Below are 8,393 nucleotides of genomic sequence, written 5' to 3' on the forward strand. Positions count from 1 at the left end.
GCTTGTCACATAGTTTCACTTTCAGAAAATATATTAATCACCACAAAAGTTGGGGGTTGGTTTGTTCGGTTGGTTGTGGTTTTTTACAATAAGCCAGAATTCTCTCTATTTCTAAGGAAAAAGTAAAACACTTGTTTGTACAAACTCTAGTTCAAGCAGGGGAACCACGAAGAGGCCTTTCAAGCAGAGCGCTGCCTACAGGATTTCCAACTTCACAAGGGTAAGGGAAAGATAAGGCAGTTGGTTTCAATACCTAACTTTATGAGGAAAAGGTGAGGATATGGCACTTGGACTACATGTTTGTGGTTTCTCCTGCCGTTTCCTCATTTACTGGATATATATCATAGCCACTGTGGTTTACCCTCAATGTAACCCCTTCTGTGATGAAAGAAACATCAATCACTCACTATGGTGGGTTTTAGCAATGTAAGTTCATGACACCATAAAATTTGGGAAGTATGGGGATGCTGTGCACTGATAAAATGCCAATGCTACTTGCTTAAATTAAGAAACACATTCAGATCTGTTTTAAACTCAAATTAAGAAAGCCATTTTTTAAAAAAAGATTATTTTTCAAACTAAAATTATTCGTAGGACTATCACATCACATGATCAACCAGAAGATAGCCCCATTGTAGCAAATCCAGGAAACATACTTGCTTTGATGCTTTCATTCAAAATAATTCCTTTAAAAAACACCAAAACAAACTAAAAAACAAACAAGCAAACAACAAAAAAATCCACACCTGGCAAAATAGATAAACAAAAAAAAGACAATTTAACTTAATTATACCAGAAACATGGATGAATGACAATGAAAAAAATAATTAAAATACTTAAAATAGACTGCATTCAAACTTTTACATTACTCAAAATTATTAAGCTAATGGCTAAAATCCAAAACTTGAAAAAGCTTAAACTTTTAGTATTTTTGTCTATCGAGGAATAAAGATACCTTCTTGTTGTTACAAGCTATGACACTTTAAGGTGGGGTGGGTCCAGTTTTGAATACTTGCTTTGATTTGGGAAAGAATAGCACACACTGTTGCAGATAATAGGACACGTCATGTAACACACTTTCTCTGTCATTTGTAAGTACATTAACTCAGTGGCCATACGACAGTGAAATTATGATAATGGGCTGCTAAAATGGGTCATGCAGACACTGCATTTCATGTTAGCTTCAAACAACAGTGAGAATATAGTCCAAATCAAATATGACAGTACAAAAGCACATGGTTTACTTTTTTCAAGGCTTTGCCAGTAACTGGGAAGGAGGCTGCAACCACTAAATATAAATGTAGTAGTAGAGTTTCCCACTTATGAACTGTCCTTCTCTCCCCTAAAAGAAAACTGCCATGACAAAGCACCAAACTTTTTAATAAAAGTCAGTATTATTCCTTGCAAGGTGTTCCTTTGCATAATACAAAGGTTATCAATAGACAAAGCCCACATTCTTAAAAAGAAAACATTTCAAATAAGAAAACTGAGAACCACACAAATCCTCACACAAAAATAAAATAGATTTTGTCTTTTTAAAGTATACAATCATTAATTTTCACTCTTCTGTCTGTACACAAAATTCAGTGGATGCTATTAACCTGAAGCCTGGGAAGTTCATTCGGCATACATAAGTATTCTTTGAAGAGCCAGGAATTAAAACATATCTAATTTGATATACATATAGAAACCAACAAGCCACAACATTAAAAAAAATTATTATTACTATAGAGCTGAATGACAAAATGATCCTGAAGTGCACGCTTCAGGGACAGTTTGTTTATGTTCCTGCTTGTATCAGTCTACAGGATCAGGAATACTGTTTGCAAAATTCATGCAAGCATGGCACATCAGGGTTTGCTTGTCCTTTCTTTTTTCATACATAGTGTTGCAGTTGGGAGGAAAAGAACTGCAGTGTTGAGTCTCTTAAAGACAACCTCCTGAAAATGCAGGCAATCCACCCAGGATTGAAATCTGTGCACCAGTTAAAATCATACAACTGCATTTAACCCATTGATTTTTTTATGATATTAATACTTATTAACTACCTGTAATAAAGGCACAATTTTCTATAAAAAGCCCTTTTCTCTTTCTTTGTCTTTGCTGCACAATTTGAAAACTGTCAGTCTAATAGTTCCTAAGAGAACTCAAGGCAGTAAGGTTGACGAACACAAAAGCATAGAAACACCATTGCATGCAAAAGTTAGCTGAATAGCACAGATAATTGCTTAGATAATTATTTTGAGAGAAGCCCTGCTGAAAGCTCCTATATTTTATCATACATGTCAAGTGTACATGACCCATGTCCTACATGTGAGCAATGTGTTGGTTGATAACTGAGTTAGTGACTTTTTGCTTTTTCTGTTTGTTCAATACAATAAATAACATGTGCAGTTAGCTAAAAGAAGAATGGGCAACCTAGATTACTAGGCTCATATTTATTTTTAAGCAAATCGTGCCTGTCAGACAGGGGGAGAAATCAAGTTACATAATTTATGTAAGGGGTGTCCATTATGTACACATGTAATGTAAGAGTCTCTGAGAAGACAAGCAAGTAGCAGTGAGAGAAGTTGCTCTTGAGGAAGATCACATTGCCCAGCTCATGCCCGTGAGCTTCCTGAGCCTTATGCAGCCTGACTGACAATGAGATTTAATGTAGCCTAACTATAGTAGCCTTGAGCAGAGATGCAATTATAACAGGAAGGCATAGAAAGTTTTAGTGTATTAGACTGTATCGGACTGTTGTGAGCATCAGTGGCGTAATCAGCAAACGCTCGCTTTTCCAGGCTCTTCCCCCCACCACCTGAAAATTCAGAACATAAGAACCTTCCACTATTAAGAACTTGAGTAAAGGTCATTTTGTTTTCCTCAATACCGTAAAAATGGCATCGCTAGATTTGACATGCATATGCAAATCAGCACAGAGAGAAAAAACCTGATTTTCCTTCACACTGGATTACTATATCTGTATGAAATGTTGATATAAACACCTTGACTAAGAAAAAAACCCACACCAGCTCTGTGGTTTAATTGGCAGGATAGACTTAACAGATGTAGCAGTGCTGTACAAGGTTCTTGTCTCATGGCAGATGATAACAAAAATGTACAGTGCTATCTATACTGATCAGAAAAATATAAATTCAACTTAAGTTGTATTTTAACATACTTTTATCATTTACACAAAGAAGATGGGGAAGTATCTTACAGTATCTTAGAATAATAAATCAATTACAGTTAACTGATTAATAATATCAGTATATATAATACAAAACAAATGGAAATATTTATATGGGGCAGAAAGAGATCACCATGACTGTTCAATTTTAGACATTTGAGGTGTCCTAATACACCGTATGTCACTTAGTGCTTTGACATACAGTCTTTCTTGGCCTTAATTAATACTTTTGTTTCAAGTTTTGAGTATATGAACTTACCGACTAAATAACTGAATCCACCCCCCCAAAAAAGTCAAATCATTCTATTTCACCAAGAAGATAACCAACCCAAATGTTAACTAAATGTGTGTTTATACAAACTTTAGAAGGAGAACTTTTGGCAAGAATAAATAGAGACTGTTATTTTGACCGTACTTTTCATAAAACACATGTTCACACAGAACCACAAAAGACATACATACAGACTAAATACATGGATAAAAAAAAAAATCCCAATCCCACCTGTTTGTAACAAAAGGAGTCGCCAAATTATGTATTAACTTCTACAACCCATTCTAAACTTCTTTTTTAAGCCTTGTGATGAGTCTAGATAGATAATACGTGCACTAAAGTAACACAGAAATATACCTTAATCTAGCACTAACATCTTTAATTTGTCACTTTCATGGCAGACATTTCCAGATAGTCTAGAAGTCCAGAAATTTTATGTTGCCAGCACAAAAGCAACTGAAGTACCTGACCACTTAAGCCCTCATATTTTAAAATTCATGACAGAAGCAAAGTAAATTTTACTAAAGACTATTATATAATCAATAATTTGTTCAAAACGTTTTTCACATGGAAAGTTATGATGTTATTTCAAGCAACTGCTTATTACTATGTTATAAAGCATATTCCTCTGCAATATTCTGTTCAGGATCATGAAACCTTGGCAGAGTTATACATTTCCTCTTGATATACAGCAAGAAGTAAGAGAGTTTGGGACAGTAATAAAAAGGATTCATCACTTTAAAATAGTTTAACATCCATTGTGTGCATTAAATGTTGGGGAAATGTTTGCAGGAACTACTGCAAAAGAGCCGCAAATCTAATTCTTTTCCCCTGTCTGATTGATACAATCAGGAATTCATTTAAATGGTCCTTTAGTGAGCTGTCATCAAACTGCAGCCCATTTACAGAAGGTTAGCTAATTAATGAACTCTTGATTGAAGATTAATTTGGCAACGCTTTTTAATTTTCGCCTTAAAACCATGACAAACAATTATGTATTTTAATTAGAGCTTCAACTATAGCTGGGTGCTTTATATACATCTTTGATATTGTAAACAGATCACATCTATTCATTGGTAAATAGAAAATTATGTTTAATTATCTGGAAATTAACAAAAGACTAACAACGTATCCTTATTTTACACATGCAGAAATAACGTATGTCCATAAAATTAAATGTTTTATTGAAGAATGTAGATTTCACCACTGTACTTCCAAAATCCCTCACTGCTTTAATAAAAACTAATAAATGCTAACTAAAAAGAAAGATACAAGCAGGTGTATTCTGTATGCATACCTACAGATGTAGTAATCCAACTATCCAATATAAACCTGTTTCTTCTACCATAAAAATAATGCTGTCTTTGTGTAAACGGTTATTTCTGCACAATGATCAGTGATTTATTTGTGAAATTGCTAGAATGACAAAGCCACACAGAGGTCTCAAACCTCTTGACTAAGGTAAATCAAATGTCATAATATATTTAGCAAATACTAATGGAAAAAATAGAGAAAAACATCAACAGAAGATTCCAGAAAACAAATGTGAATGGGAAGGAATAAAATCCTTAGTATGTCTTCCCCCAAATAAAGTCACTGTTCATAGTGCTACAGCCTAAATAATAGCGACAAATTTAACCGCATTTTCAGAAAAAGTTCAGTCACGTTTTCAATTTATCATATATTTTTCAGTACTGTCTTCTATTTAAAATGTTTTGTTTTCTTTTTCAAAAGACATGTCCTTTCATAGCTTTATTTTTACATGCCGTGACCCCCAATTCAGTTACTCTAACCACAAAAAGGCTGCAATGAAACACCATCGTTAAGTGAAAGCAGCAGTAAGTTCCTGCATATTGTCTGTGTTTTTGTTGTGTGTTTGCTTTAAGGACAGGAAAACGGAATAGCATTTAAGATGCTCATAATAACCATGATCACAAATAACACAATCAATAGCTTGTGGTTTTTTCAGAAATCATTTTCAACTAACTTGTCTCCTAACAGTGGAGACGTAGAGTGCTTTCATCTGTTTGAGATCTGGCCTTTAATTGCTTCAGATTAACATTAAAATGCTATAATGCTTACCAAAAATGTCTTGGCTATAATGTCATACATTTTATTTCATTTTAAACACTCTTATATATATGACAAAATATTCATCGATAACAGCAAAGATAAACCTAGAAATTAATTCAGTCTAAGAAGGTCTCACTTCCCCATTGATTATGTAGTCAGAGCTCGGTTAGGCAGGTGAAAGGTTCTGAATCAAACCAGAGTCATCTTTGCTGAACATAAGAAACTCGCAGCACATGTATGCGCTTATCCAAGGAAGTATATTGGTTAGATGAATATGTGAGCCTTTCTGTAGAGGAATAATGCATAATGTTGGAGCCAGGCATCAACAGCTGAAAAGCTCGGGGATTTCTTTAATTCCATCTTTGGTTTTCAACTTCATGGCAGGTGATGTTTCTCAGAGGTTTATGGACAGTATAATCAAATACCAGGGAGAACATGAATTCTCAAACATTTTTATAGTCACTCATGTCTTAGTAAGGAGCCAAATCCCAATCCTGAACAGACATCTAAACATAGAGTACTCCTAACTTGCATGTTTATTTACTGTGTCCCAGATAAGTAGTATTATTGTTAGCATCATGGCCAGAAATCATTATCACCTGTGGATGCATGACCTCTCATATTTCAGTTTAGTCACATTTTTGATCATATAAAACAGCTGTGGAAAGTACACCAATAGCTAACCGAAAAGTAGTACCACAAAAACATGTGGTGATTTGTTTTCTCATGTGACAGTATCTGGAAAAGAGCAGGAGAAACAGCAGGAGCAAGCTGTCCATGTACAAGCAAATGTTCCTAGAGCTACCAAAACCAGTGAAGAAGAAAAATTATTGCTACGGTAACTAACACCTGTGAGTAAATACAATATGCTTTGACAAAAATAAATGCATAAAGTAAAACTGATAATAGCAAAATCCAATTCTACATTCACTAATACAGGTGCAAACTCATAGTCTCTCCTGACATAGCATGAGTATAAGAGAGGAAGGAATTTGGCTCACTAAATGCATCTTTTTAATCCAGAAACTGTTACCATAACCAGGCTGAAAAAAAAAAAGATACAAGGTTAGAGTATAAGAGATCCAGTAATGGAAAATCAGTGCCACACAAACATTTGAGAAACAGCTTTCATCAGAACTGTCTAGACCTAGATGTTTAAAATCATCTGCATGAAAAGAGAGAGGAGAAAGAGAAAAATCATCTTGTTCCAAAGGAAATGTTAGATTTTTGTACAATTATTTTAGTTTGAGTGGGTTGTGGAGAGCATTAAAGGAAATGAACAGAAAAAGTGTTTTCATCAGTTTCTAGTTCGTGCTTGAAAAGCTCAAATACTTGTTTCATTTTAATAGTTCGATCTCAGCATCTGTGTACTCAGGCACTGGCAATGTAGGGACAAGAACGTGTGAGGTTACAGGTAAAGGAGAGGAGCATCACAGGCACTGTCGGACAGTGTTTTCCCACCCAGTGCCGGCAGTGAAACGATTTTTTTGCTAATGGAGTGTGCTCTGGAGTACACGCAGCACACCCCTCGTCTGGGTCCCTTGGCTCTTCAGTGATGGCTGACTTACTCAGTATTGTTCAATACTGTTAAATAGCACATATATCAGCCATCATAATTTAAAACAAACAAACAAACAAACCTGAAGGCCACAATATAAAACGTACTTGCTCCTTTTATTTTGAATTAAAATTTTTAATTTTAAAATTTTGCTTAGATTACAACTTCTGTTGCTGCTTCTTCACAGTGTGTTTTGTAAAACTCTTAGGACCTGCTCCTACCACAGGATGCATATCCTCTGCAAAATACTGCCTGCCCTTATTGGCACCAAGGGTAAATCACAGGAGGTACTGAGCAAATCACAGAAGCAGGCCCTTATTCACTATGTCATCCTGCTGTTAAATCTTCACTAAAATGTGAGGGGAGACCTCGAGGCTTTGCCTTTTGCTGTTTGGTCTTTTCATAAAAATTATCAAGTGTGTGGATGGCAAAATGTAAATCTGTGAGGGTATTTTTTTTCTAATCCAAACATTAATTTATTTAAACAGGGAACCCCAGAAGTATGTTAGAATACTAAAATAACAGAGGTCATGAAACTACAAAGTATATTATTTTTCAGCAGTAATTATAAGAATATTAATACTTAGCCTATAAACAGTAAACAAGCAAGTAAGCTGCAAAAACTATTTTAATCCCACACCTGCTTACAGAAAATACTATACATATACATGGCACTAATCTGCAGATGTAATGGAGAATAAAATCTAAATTTTATTACTTGGTTCTATCTATCTGAAGAAAAAATACATTGCTTTAGTAGATATTCTATGACTTAGGGACAATACTGTATATATTATGAAAGATTCATGGCACACACTCAGCTACCTTTACAGTAGAACACCTTGGATATTTAATAAAATGCACTTCTTAACTTTTTGGATGGGACTACATTTACAGCCAAAAGACCTCCAGATGTTTCAAACAGCCTTAAACCAGACACCAAAATCTGGCTGGATTCACATTTCCCATCCAAGTTCCTTACATGATAATACCCATTATATCCATATGAAAACACCATAGAGTTCTAGAATGAACTTCTCAGAGAGCTGACTATCACTCGTGGTCAGGACCTTCCTTTCCTGCAATTAATCTAAAAGTAAAAATCTGAGATTTAAGGATGTAGATTTCAAGCCAATGAATTACTTAACATCTAGGCACCATTCAAAAATGCCCTGAGAAAACTCTTATATTTAAAGTATATGCTTAACCTTTGAGAAATGAAGCCTTTCTGACATACATACGTACTTGTCAACAGGACTCAAATACACATCAGAGGAACACAGAGAGATGGGTTGCAAAGAGAGGACCTGAGCCTC

The sequence above is a fragment of the Athene cunicularia genome (assembly GCF_003259725.1).
Source record: "Athene cunicularia isolate RWA chromosome 2 unlocalized genomic scaffold, athCun1 chr2_part1, whole genome shotgun sequence".
NCBI lineage: Eukaryota > Metazoa > Chordata > Aves > Strigiformes > Strigidae > Athene > Athene cunicularia.